This window comes from Glossina fuscipes, unplaced genomic scaffold (genome assembly GCF_014805625.2).
Source record: "Glossina fuscipes isolate IAEA_lab_2018 unplaced genomic scaffold, Yale_Gfus_2 224, whole genome shotgun sequence".
Lineage (NCBI taxonomy): Eukaryota > Metazoa > Arthropoda > Insecta > Diptera > Glossinidae > Glossina > Glossina fuscipes.
The window spans coordinates 1,632,601-1,646,112 of record NW_023998567.1 but is presented as its reverse complement, the minus strand read 5'-3'; the positions used below and the strand labels follow the sequence as shown (position 1 = coordinate 1,646,112).

Genomic DNA, 13,512 nt, shown 5'->3' with positions numbered 1-13,512 from the left:
GAAGTTCATATAAAAATAATGGATTTCTTTTTCCCCAAACTAATATAAATGTGCATATAAATTTATGCGCAAATGTTTATGCAATACATGTGTACGGCACTTACTTTTGTTGTAGAATGCAGAACACATCTAATTGTTTACTATTGTTCTGGTCAAATGTTTGCATACATAACTCATTAGTTCCAACTGCAAATAAGATCCTATTGGTAAGTCTATATATCTATGCATGTGTGGTTGTATGGTATTTGTAGATTTGTAATCAGTTGCGGTTTCCCTATAAGGCGAATGAGGTGATCTGCCTGGGCCCTCCCTGTTTAAAAACAGGTGAACAAGACATATATTCAAGTTTATAATATCAGCTAGATGAGAGAGTGAAAATATATTAATTCTGGCAAGATGTTTAAAATGTTTTCAAAAATGAAGGATAGTATCTTATTTGTTCACACTATAAAGCTTTCAAAAATTAAATATTAACTTACGAACACGCCTACGAAATCCACCGAAGTAGCTGAGTAGGTAAGAATCGTTACGATAAAGTCAAATCTGCGGCCGTTCCATAACTTTTACGCTTTCATCACTTCTTTTTGATGAATGCTGTCTCACACCTATCAGGGACATCTTTCGAATGATTCATCAGAAAAACAACGCTACGTTTCTGGTGCGTACTTATGAGTTGATGTCGTCGAGTTTCTAATACGCTTTTAATTTCTCAAAGTAATTTGGGAAGCAGAAGATATGATGCAATTGGTCCGATCATTAACGGCGAAATAGCGCAAAATTGATCACCATCGTGCCTGCATGTAAACGGCACATACCCTGGGTGGCTGGTCATATAGAAAAAAAAAAAAATGCGTATATTGACATATGCAAGTATACACTATATGGAGATTTTTCAGTTTGACAACATTTTGTCCTTCCGTCCGCGAAATGTTAGCAACAATTGCTTTGTGATTAATAATTATATTAATAATTAATATTTATGGCAATGAATTGAAATCTGTCGAAAAGTCGGCCCTTTGAAGCATAACCTCAGAATGTACAGCGAATCCATATACTGTTTGGTACTTGGCAAAATTAGTAGCTAACGACGAACAATACTTGGAGTAGAAAATGTCGTGCTATTTTCATTTCATGGGCGTTCAATTTCAGTAAAAAAAAGAGAAAACTTATTCACATTCCTAGAACAAGAAGCTCTTGCATGGATCGTATTTGTAAGATTTTCAAATTTGATCTGCCTCTTTATTATTAACCGTAACTTCTTCCTCTGTTTGCGCATACTTAATAATTTCACATCACAATCTCCACATCTGATTACATTAAATAAAAGAACAACAACAAAAATTAGTCAAGATTTAAATCTTGTTCAGAAGAAGTCTAAAGAAAACAAAAAATTTTCTTGAATATTTCCGTTTTTTTAGAGGGCCTTTTTGGCAGACTTTTCTTTTGACTTACCTTAGAATAAAATATGCGAGAAATCTATCTGCCCAGTTTACAATGAATCTTGAGTACCCAACAATAGTTGAAGACTTTTTGAGCGACTGAAAGCGAGGCGTACGAGTGTCGATACAATGAGTAGCATATCTTAGCTAGGATCATGTCCATAATTAAATATTTTATCATGATCTGGTAATAAAGTTTTGCTTAAGCCATCCATGCTTATGTTAGTCTTAAGCCTTAAGCTTTGAAAATGCGAAGCAGAAAGGACGGAGTCATAAATTGATTTCGAAAATGAATTATTAAACGTTACGAAAGCAATGATGAAATTCGTATATAACCGATATTCTGCAAACTTTTTTTTAATTTAAAATTTAACGGAAATCATAAATTGTCAATGGTTGCGACTGCAAACAATACATTAAATTAATTTTTTTAATTTTAGCTTTTCTCTTTCGCGGTACTTTAGTTTGTTTTTGATGATCATAAAATTTTATGAAGGATAGACGGGCACTTAAGTTAACTCTAGCATAGAGAAGTTCATTTTCACGTTTCTTTATAGAACAAATGCTAGGTAAGTGACTGATTAGTTCACAGCTGTTTTCAACGTATTCCTAAGCCACAAAAGAAAGTAGTGTAAGTGAGCATACATTTTATAGTGGAAATTGCCAAAAAGAAAACCAACAGGAGGCTTCCTTAACTTCTAGTATTTTACTATGAATAAATGTGAGGAAAACTTTTTGATGTCTTTATATTTTTATTTCTTATATCCATTATCAAAGAATGAGATCGTACTAATTCTGTTATTTCATTTGAGATGGTCATCACTGACTTCATGATTGCACATCCGCCTCGAAATTGAGAAGTTCCTACTTGTCAGTCCGTCTATCTCGCAATGAGCATGAAACCTTGAGGACATGCTCCTACACAGAAAATGCCACAGATGTGTACTGAAAATGGGCTTAAGAACCTATATGTCAGTGCATTCGTCTTGTGCTGGTAATTCCGCAATTATTTCCAGAGTATAAAAAATCTTGAGGATTTGTTCTCAGTTTTTTGGTGTAGGATTTCTTCTTCTTTGTTAGTTTTTTGGTGTGGGGTTTCTTGGTGTAGGATATTTTGGTGTAGAATTTCTTGGTGTAGGTTTTCAGTTTTGTGGTGTAGGATTTTTTATGTAGGTTTTTAGTTTTTTGGTGTAGGATTTCGTCTTCTTTGTTAGTTTTTTGGTGTGGGGTTTCTTGGTGTAGGATTTTTTGGTATAGAATTTCTTGGTGTAGGTTTTCAGTTTTGTGGTGTAGGATTTTTTGGTGTAGGATTTTAGTTTTTTGGAGTAGGATTTATTCTTCTTTGTTAGTTTTGGTTTTCAGTTTTTTTTTTTTTAGACTATCACCTTGGTCTGCTTTTAAGCTAGATATATATAATAAACACTGAACGTTCAGAAAGACGACAATAAACTTGCAATTCCATATAATTTGATCATCAAAACAGATATTCCAGTCAATTTTTTGATGCACGTCTCTAATGGTTTTTTTTTACTTAATACCACTGTTATTCTGCCTATTTTCCATAGTAAGCAAAGAAACCGGCGATCGTCATCAAACTATTAGATAAATGTCGGAATACCATCTCTTTTGATAATTATTTCTAATAAACACGTTTCAATAGTGGTAAAAAAGTAGATAAGCTTTATCGATAGTAAGGCAATCGATTAAGAGATGTTTATTTGAAAGAGTGTTCTGTTAATAAATTCGTAACGCAATGTAATGCGTCAATTACGTTTCGTGTCCTATCCCAAGTGTTCATTTCTTATATGAATACAACTTTTTTGGTTTCTATGCAACTTAGTGTGTTTATTTCTTATATGAGTGCAAGCACAAACTTCACCTAATCCTCTTTCATCGAAAAGCCTCACGAATGTTTTGTAGCAATAAGCTGCATTATCCTACTCGTAGAAGCTATGTTGCTTTAGTTGAAGAGCATCATGAATGTTGCAAAAACTCTGTTCTTTTAATTAGATGCTGACAAATTAAGATAAATCTCAACTCAATGGCCTTTTTCCTGTCCTTCTCTTTCCACCCAATACCTAAGTAATCCCAAGGCAACAGAGACAAGAGGTCGGATTAGAGTCCTGCACATTAGACTTCTAAGCTGATTTAGCCATGTTTGTCTGTGTATGTGTCAGTGTGGTGTTTGTCATTGGCAGTCTCATGGTCGCAAAAATGAAGACATCGACTCCAAATGTGGTAGAAACATTGAAAGTTATTGCACGCAAGTTACTATTGAAAATAGGCCAAATTGGTCAAAGCAGAAGACCGCAGTGCGACTTTATTTTTCTTAGTAAATATTTGTGGGTTTTTTCTAGTTTCCTGCAAAAAGTTAGAAAGCTAAAATTTTCCACATTTATTTTACGCAACAGCCTACTTTATACCTACAAAACTGGAAAAAATCAGCCATGCAAAGTTGCAAATTTTATTTTTTTTATTTTTTGAGGGTTTATGGTTATTTATCATAACGCAAACAGGACAGGACAGAAACTACTTTGTACATTCGTCAAAAGAAGATGTATTATCTGCCTAAAATTGGATTAATTCTAAAATGAACAAAATGGACATCGCAACCTGGGGGATTAATTTTTTTTTTATAATACCAGCGATGTGGGTATCGAATAAGAGAACTTGGGGAGCAGAACGCAAAAAGGATAGCGGTGGATATGCGAGGTTCGGTCCCTGCCTAATATAACTGTCTTACTTGTTTGCAAGTTACTTCCCAGATTGGGCGCTTTATATTAGGTAGTCCGGAAACTTGTTGTTTCTCCCAACAAAGGATTTTGTATATATGATGTAGTTTTTCACAGCCAGGTTCACCTTTCCATTATTACTATATAATTTATGATAGTAGATGCTGCAAGGCTTGGTTGTGGAAAAACTTGTTTGATTAAACTCAATAGTTATCGTTTGATGCTCTATTAAATATGAATATGCCAAACAAGCATTTGCGTCTTATGTTCCTTTTTATACTCTAAACCACCTATTGCGCATTATTTGGCGTGTTTAACATGCGTTCCGTTGAATCCATGTGATGATTACCAAACATGTACACATTAAATATTCTGTACGCCTGGTTTCCAATTTTGTTAGGTTTGTATGTAAATTAAAATTTATTCTGTCTGCTGGCACGATGGACTTAAATTTATTTTTCACTCCTGAAAAGAATAGAAAGACGAGTATCATCTTTTAGCAAGAGAAAAAATTTACCGGAAAATTTGCAACATGGGAATTTAAAATACTTGATAGAGTTATAAGTAATCACACTTATGACGAGGTATACTTCAAAACGATTAAAGTCTCTTCCGCTGATAATTGCGAAGGATGTAACATTACTGAGTCTGCCGAACATACAATTTTGGGTGCAGGAGGTTTGACATCCTTAGACAATTTTTCAGTACATTTATTTTTCATGCTAGAAACTTTATGCCTCTTAACCAGCTGACTGCCTTTATCAAATCAGTTGATTTCTCTTTCTAATCTTCTATACTAATAATTTTGCTCATAAGCAAAGATTTTAGAAACAATATACGAATAATCTTAAACAACTGTTTTTTTAATTAAAAAATCTTGTATTGAACTTTTCTATTTTAGAAACAATTTACGAATAACCTTAAACAGCTGTACTCGTGATTTGAAAACAACAGCAACAAAATTAAAAAATAAATACTTTTACAAATTTTTCATTGGTCTAATTTAAGAAATATAATTTACTTGTCGAACATAAAAAGCCACAAAGTAGACTACAAAGTAGGCTATCCGGTCCAAATTCCCTATGTTGATATATATATAGCTCACATACTGAATTTGATGTATGTAAGCACGATGCTCAACACACTACCTAAGTTCGACATCCACACAAATATGTATCACTTAACATATAAATTAACTTTTAATAAAAATTATGCTGAAATTAAGCAGCTTACCGCAAAAAAATTCAGCAACACGACATTTCCATCATGTGGGTCTATTTATCTTAGTCGACCCAAGGGATTTTTATGAAAAGTAAAAAATTTTTAATATTTGATGCTGAAAATTGGTCAACAATCGTAATTGCAAAGATTCCATATTATTACCCCTGTAAATTAATTCACTTAATTGCAGAACTTCTAACTATTGATATCGTAATACGGATGAATAAATTCAATATTTAACATTTTCAAATTTTTTTAATAGTTAACTAAAGCGCTCATAATTGCATTTTGAAATTTTATTACTGTCGTTGTTTAATTTGCAGAAATTTTCTGTCGAAGCCGACCAGACACGTTTAGAATCTTGTTGTAATGTTGCTCCATCATACCAACTGTCAGTTTTGGTTTAATCAAATTTAATGTGGTTTTGAGCAGGGTTATGCAAACATCATATTGGTGCTTTCCTCATTGTCTGCTGTATATTCTGATGTTTTCTTTTTATGAAGCTTGCTTACACCATCATGATTAATTGGCATTAATATTGTAGTTGCTTTACTTTATTGACCGCACTCGTGCTCTTCTGGATTGACGTCGTTGTTCTCTGTAACAGCACTACCTTTTCTAGTCACTTTTCGTCATTTTCCCTTCTTGCCATTTTTGACTTGCTCTTTTCTACATGCATGCTATTGCGTTGAAGAATTTAGTTTAGATTGTGCCGGTTATTGTACGCTTTCAGCCGAATAATAATCTCCTTTCAGTAAAGGCCATTGTTTTGTATATTTCTTAAACAGTCTTAAACACTCTTAAACACTTGTAAACACTTTGAAAAAATAGCAGAATTCATTAAACTTGATTTAACTTGATTAAACTTGATTAAACATTATTAAACATTCTTAAACTTGATTAAACTTGATTAAACATTATTAAACATTTCAAAAATTGGCAGCCTTGCGGTATCAAAACCATATTAAACCTGATTAAACTTCATTAAAAGGATGAAAAAGACGTTAATTGTATTGTATGCATAGTACGGCGTGCATCCACAAAAATAAAAAAAACTAAAGAAAAGAAAAGAAAACCTAGTGGCACGCCTATCAATATACTTCGTTTGCATTTGAGCAAAAACAGAAAGCGCAAACACTAAATTACGTTGAATGCCGTTTGCTAATTATTATAGAGATTACCGAAGGATGAGGGGTACATTCATTTCGTCAAAACGTTTGCAAGAAGAAACCCAACAACGTATATATATTTTTGATTATAAATCGATTTAAGCAAGTCCGTCTGCCCATCTGACCGTCTGTGTAATGTCCGTTGTAAACATTCTCCTGGCCGCAAAACTGAAGCTATCGACTTCAAATGGGACAGAAACATTGGAAGTTCTTTCGCGCAGATTGTAATTGAAAATAGACCAAATCACTTGAAGAACACTCCCATAGCATCTATGCACGAAAATGGAATAAAATGCCCACGCCGACCGAATATTTTATTAGACCTCCAAAATATTTTATGTTTATATTACGAACATTAGAGATATTCATATGATTTTTTTTTCATATTATCTCCTATTCAAAGAATAGAATTTTATTAGAATTTCAAGTTTTTGAAAATAATTCTTAATGTCGTTTTTCTTTCTTATAAGAAACGTAACCGATCGAAACAAGCGCGAATCTCTCTTAACCAATTAGAAAACTAAAAAAAAAATTTTGCATTAACACTACAAGGTTGCAAAAATAACAAATGTTACAGGAATCACTCAGGCCCTATTCAAATTGTCCTATGCATTAATGGTCTGTCACCGATAATTAAATCTTCTCATAACCTAATATACACAGTTAACATCAAACTATTCTCGCCCTTCAATTTGGAGCGTTATTCATATTTCTATCAAACTGATTTTAATAATTTAACTTAACTTTAAGTAACTTCGCGCTAATTCAATTTTACATTAAATCTCAAAAAACTGTAAGGAAATTATAGAAGATAGAAGGCTGAAATTTTCCACATTTATCTTTAGAAATTATACTATTTAAGTGTAAAAATTCCATGCTCGCACAAAGTTATAAGTGATTACGTTTTTTTGTGAATTTTTTCGGGGTTTTGTGCTTATTAATCATAAGGTAAGTAGACAGATATGGCTATTACGCAAAAGGACTTGGTGGGTACAATGCGACAAGCTAAGTGCGTTAATTTTTAATTCATTGTCCATAACAATTAATTAAAAATACATAACAATTAATTAAAAATCACGACATGGTAGGTAAATTTTGTCTTTAAAGTGCCGCGCATATAGGTATCAAATTAAAAGGCTTTGAGAATAGAATGCGAAAAACTAAGTATGCTAATTCTATCAATAACTTTTAGTGGACTAAAAAGTGAAAGATAAATTTTATTCCATTTATTTTTTTGTGGCAATAAACGGCACCACATGGTACCAAAAATGTTAGTGGTTGTGACTACGCGATATTTGGACCCAGCCGAATATAACTTTCTAACTTCTTTATTTTTCGTGGTAACTCTTCAAAACTCGATTATTGACCCAGATGGAAGCACATTCGAAAAACAGTCAATTAAAGTGATATGCCACTGCTTCAAAGAAGGCCTTTCTGTGACAACCTCTTTAAATAGAAAGGAACGTTTAAAGAAAAGTAATATTAGTGGAAGTTATTGAGAATACGTTTAAGTATTAAAAGCTGCGGAATACAGCGCAACTGGTGCACATTTCAGTTAAACAATAAAAAATTGTGATCGCTTACGCTAAACGTCTGTGTGATTGGCAAGTGTTGGCAAATGACGTTTAAATTGACTCATTGCAAAACTAGTACGAACGGTTTTTTAAAATGCTATATTAAAAATATTGTAAAAAACTCCAATGAAACGAATGGCAATTGTTAAAATTAGATGCTACTTTGAAAATTATTGTTTCGAGAAAACATGTATAAATTTTCGACATGTGTTACAGACACGTTTTTTATTACAATAAAAAAAGAACTTTTTCGCTACAAGATAGTGCTTTTACTGCATTCGGGAAGAAAGCAGAATCGAGCATTTTATGACCATGTAACCAAATTTGCAATTAACAGAAAATCTTATCTCAAAATTTTAATTTCATGGCAATTTAAAATCTCATTTCGCTTCACTCATTTAACTATCATCGGAGCAATTTTTTTTCTCCTTGCAATACGCTCTTAAATGACAATAAAACCTTTTTGAAAACATCTATTTATATATTAGAAAAGTTAAAAATCGAGAAGTAACACAGCAGACTCTAACTTCGCAGCAGCTGCTAACGGAACATAGGCATTCCTTTTCACACAAATAATTTGTCTCCCTATATTCTAGAAAATTAAATATATCTAATATACAATAAAAACAACTAAGAAAATTTAAATTCGATCGGGACCGAGTCTTTTGTACCCATGATCGTTATTCTAAAACAGACAAAAGAAGTAAAAGAACAAAATTCTTATGTTTTATATGGAGTGGGCGCAGCTGATCGCTTCTATTCTGAGAATAAAAATTTTATTATTCCAAAATTGAACTCGGCCAAGAATTTGTATACTTTATGGGAGTTTTGGAGCTTGTTTCTTCGCCTTATAAAGACATTGAAAAGCCAATTATGGTTTGTAACAATGTAATATTTGGTAAGCGTTGTCAATTTATTCGATTTTTGTGCGCGAATGCTGTAGCGTCAATAATAGAAATGATAATTTTATTGAAAATGAAAATATTTCATTAGATGCTAATGAAGTAACATAAATAAATAATACGAGTATTCCCCCTAAGAATACTAAAAATAAGATATGAGAAAATCCAAATGTTTTTGAAAGTATTCCTGTTGTTAAGCAAATTAATGTTGTTTGAATTAATAAAATTGATCCTATTGCTAATGGGTGTTTTATATTTATGAATATAACATTAAATATTGATAAAAGTGAATAAAGAATTGATAGAATAATTTCAATTTCATTAAATTTATAAACGGACATGCTTAAATCGATTTAGAATGTGATACTGATCAAGTATATACATGCTTTGTGGAGTCTCTGATGCGTCCTGCTAAGCGTTGCAAATGTTTTGACAAATGCATATACACCTCATCCCTAGGTTATGGCTATAAAAAAAGAAAAACATGATATAAAAACATGATGTATATACATGCATATATATATATATATATATGGGCAAATGATTATATGAGTTTTACACTTTAATACTGACTGCACTTTAGCACTGACTGTACGGAGAAATACGTCTAACAACGGTGTGTTTACACATGCACATCTATCTGTACATAGATGTGCGCATGTGTGTGCGGATATGTATGTAACATGCAGAAGCGCTTAAGATAGGGCCATCTTTCATTATTCCGATCGATTCAGAAAACGACTCTAAGTCAATGTCTCCGTCTGTTGTGTCTCTGTCTGCCCATAGGATGTCTGTCCATGTAAATTTGTTTTCAAGCCACTGATCACAATTTTTGAGATATCTTGTTGAAATTTGGTACACTAACGTGTTTTGACTCAACGACGAACTTTATTGAAAATGATTTAGATCGGTCCAATTTTTCAATCACTCCCCATATAACGCCGTATTTCAAAAAGTCGTCATATGGAAAAAAGCGCCATTTTCAAAATTTCTCGATAAAAATGGCTATTTAGTAGCATTTCGACATTCTATATTGGTATGAAAACTTTGAACTGCAGGGGCCAATTTTTTGAAGCCCCTTTCATATAACAGAAACTAGATTTCATACGGCAAAAAAGTCTAATTTTCATTGCTTGATGATGAAAATCAAATCATAATAGTAATTTTAGATAAAAAAAATTATCTGTACCAAATTTGGAGCAACTTAGCCTATTTTTGGATGCTACCTATATAAGGACTTTTACGACCATTTTTGTTTTTCGGGGTAGAAAAAGCTAAGTTTTAATATTTTGTGATGAAAATTGTTCCATAAAAGTAGTTTGATATAAAAATGAACTGTGCTGAATTTTGAATACGTACTACAATTTTTAACCTCGTGGGCACAATAATTTAAAATTATTAAATTTGTATAGACAATCAGTTTTTTTTTTTGTTTTTTCTTGCTACGAGAGGCGCAATTCGCCACCACAATTCGCCACCCACTCCGCCTGCGTATTGAATTTACTCTTCCCACACCTTTCATGGATCAAGCTACTACATGGGACCATCGTTCAGTATGGATAAAATCGACCAGACCTGTTTTGCAAAATTACGTTCCATTAAATCTTGATTTTGAAAATGCGTTACGTCCTGGAAGAGCAATTGAAAGTGGTGACGTCAAAATAAAGGCATTAAACCGTTGCATAACTTTATCGAGCTCGACGGTTCACGATCATAAATATATAATTAAATAAAATATTTATGCGCAATAGGTTCAAAAAACTAAGGACTATGCTACAAAAGTAATTAAAAAGAAAAGAATGTTAGGAAGTTCGTCAAGATTTTTTTGCTGGAAAGAGACCAACTGTGAGGCAATGCGAAAATTTTGGGCACTACTTCTCCATTAACAATACATTTGAGTAGTTGTTTGGAGCACACACTTTTTTTTGTTTGTTTTTAATATCATTCTTAATTACTTTGCAATAAAATACTTTTACCGCAAATTTCAATGACTTTCCTTTTGAAGGGGAAAAAGGCAACTGAGAAAAATCTTAAAAATCTTTAGGTTTATATTATATTCATGTAAGCAAATTATTCAAAAGTGGTGATTATCTCTTTTTCTCAGATAAAGTAAATTAAAAGAAAATTTTACACTAATCTCCTCTCAGAGCACACAAAATTTTAGAATAACAATGCTACAAAACCACATCACCAAAAAGAGTGAAAGGAAAAGCCAACTACAAGGAAACACGCTAAAAATATGAATATGGCGTATTGTGTAAGCAAAACTTGCCGAATTTTTATTTTTATTGTTGAACATTTGAATAAATCAATAAATATTTTTACATTATGCGATGTTTCAATTTAGAATTTTATTAATCTTGATTAATAGAAATTTGTTATGAATATGAAAATTTCTGTGAATGTAATATAAAAATTTTGTTATTGAAGTTTGAATTAAAATTTTGTCTTATTGAGAATTATAAGTAAAAAGTTCTACATATTGTACATATCTATAAGTCAATTTTTGTATCGTTTCATTCATTCATTATTTTTTATTCACCATTTTTCTTATTTATTGAAAGCATCTCCGTGCTCCCTCCATTCGCCACACGTGGTACTTTTTTTATAAACTATGTAAAGAAAAAACCAGCTAACGGTTTTAGAAGCAAAACCACTTTACAAGTTCAACAAAGAAGTTTGACAAAGTGAAAAATTGCGAGAAAATATTTTAAAAAATGTTGAAAAGTTTACAAAATTAGAAGAAGAAGCTAGAAAGTTTATAGAGAGAATAAATAAAAAAAAAAAAACCAAAAAATCATAAAATTATAAAAATATATTTAGTGTATTGGAAAAGTTTAGAGAAAAAAAAGATTATTAGGATATTTATCTTTTAATAAGATAAGTGTAAGAAATCTAATAATAAAAGTTAAATAAATATACATAATTTAAACAAATAAAAGCTTATAGAATAATTATAAAGAAGTGTACCATCAAGTAATACGAGAGCATTACGGTAAGTGTATTTTACAGTTTCATATATTTCATTTTTTGCCAAGGACACCCATCTGAGATTCATATAGTTTCCCTGATGATAACAGAACTAGAAGGTCCGCAATAAAAAAAAAACAGTTTACAACATATAGTGACAATTCGTATTGACGCCGTTATAACAATGTATTTTTATTCTTTTTTTCACTAACTTTGAAACTTTCATTTCCTTGTACCTGCTCGATTCATAAAGACTCAATATTCCCGACTCCTAAAGCCGGTAATCATAAGAATATTTGCGTTTGTTGAACTTCCTAAGATTATAGCTTATGGCTAAAAACTATATGGTTCAATGCCACCTGTTGTACTATCAATTCCTAAACGAAGTTATCTTTTTCATTTCTATCAATCTAAACTTACAAGCATATACCTATATTACTCGATCCATCTGTCTTCTCCCGAATTTCAACCGTCTTTCTACGAACATTGTAATAATATTTTATCTGCAATTAAAGAGCTAGTAAATATTCAGGGTCATATATTTTCTTACGTATTTTAATCAGCACATTTTGTTATATCTATAGGTGCCCTCCTTCTTCTTATTATTCAAAACGCCTACACGTTTACATTTCTGCTTTTATCAATGACTTTATTCCACAGATTGAAAAACGCTTCTACTTCCTGTGGCTCTCGTAATTGTACGTTTGCAAGCCATTCATTTATGTTTGCACAAGCCAGAAGACTGTATGACGGTTGATTATATAGAAGGAAAGGAAGAGCCCTTTTACGAATTGTAATGAAAACCGCATCAAAACGAGTAAATTAAATATGCCTGCCACCTAATCGTTGAAGTGTTCAACAAGCGCGGCAGCCGACAGCAGAAGATTTGCTTCCAAGAAAAGGGAAATGAAAAGTGAGAATACTTATAAGGTCGTTTTTTTTACAGCCTAACGATATATAAATAGGTAACAATTCTGCACTGCAAAAAGAGACGAATAATGAATTTGACACAAATTTTAATGCTCCCCATTTTGGGTTCGACAACCATTCTCTATTTAATAGTGAAAGCAGCTTTCAGTTATTGGAAATATCGTGGTATACTGCATGCGAAACCCAACTGTTAGAAGTAAGCTGCATATAGCTGATGTTTTGCGACGTCTCTACACACTCTATAGTGTTATCGGATTTTACGCTTGGTTAAAACCAAATGTTGGATTTTGGTACTATTCGTCAAATTTTGATAGTAAACGCTGATCATTTACAAGATCGCCGTTTATACAATAATGTGAGCACCGATCCATTTACACAAAATTTTATTCAATTAGATGGTACGGCATGGAAAGAATTACACAATTAAAATAAGCATTTGTGGTTAAAAGATATAAGTTGTGGCCTTAGTATTTTCGAAGTCATACTCAATCGAATTAAAAATTATTTGAAAAACTTATAAAACTGTTAATGTTTCCTTGCTTTTCATAGATATTTATATGGACGCTAATGATCGA

The 13,512-nt window shown here is 32.0% G+C and overlaps 1 long non-coding RNA gene across 2 annotated transcripts in view; it reads right to left on the bottom strand.

The window, feature by feature from the left end:
• The window catches only part of LOC119642514, a 22,029-nt gene extending 10,973 nt beyond the window's left edge, over positions 1-11,056 (bottom strand). The window contains exons 1-3 of one of the 2 annotated variants that reach the window (XR_005248068.1): positions 10,993-11,056; positions 480-824; positions 105-310 (exon numbers count right to left, since the gene is read on the bottom strand). This is a non-coding gene — a long non-coding RNA (uncharacterized LOC119642514). Of the gene's footprint in view, positions 1-104; positions 311-479; positions 825-4,182; positions 5,042-10,992 lie in introns of those variants that run through there. The other variant, XR_005248067.1, reaches the window with a different exon arrangement.
• Between the last annotated feature and the right edge of the window lie 2,456 nt (positions 11,057-13,512).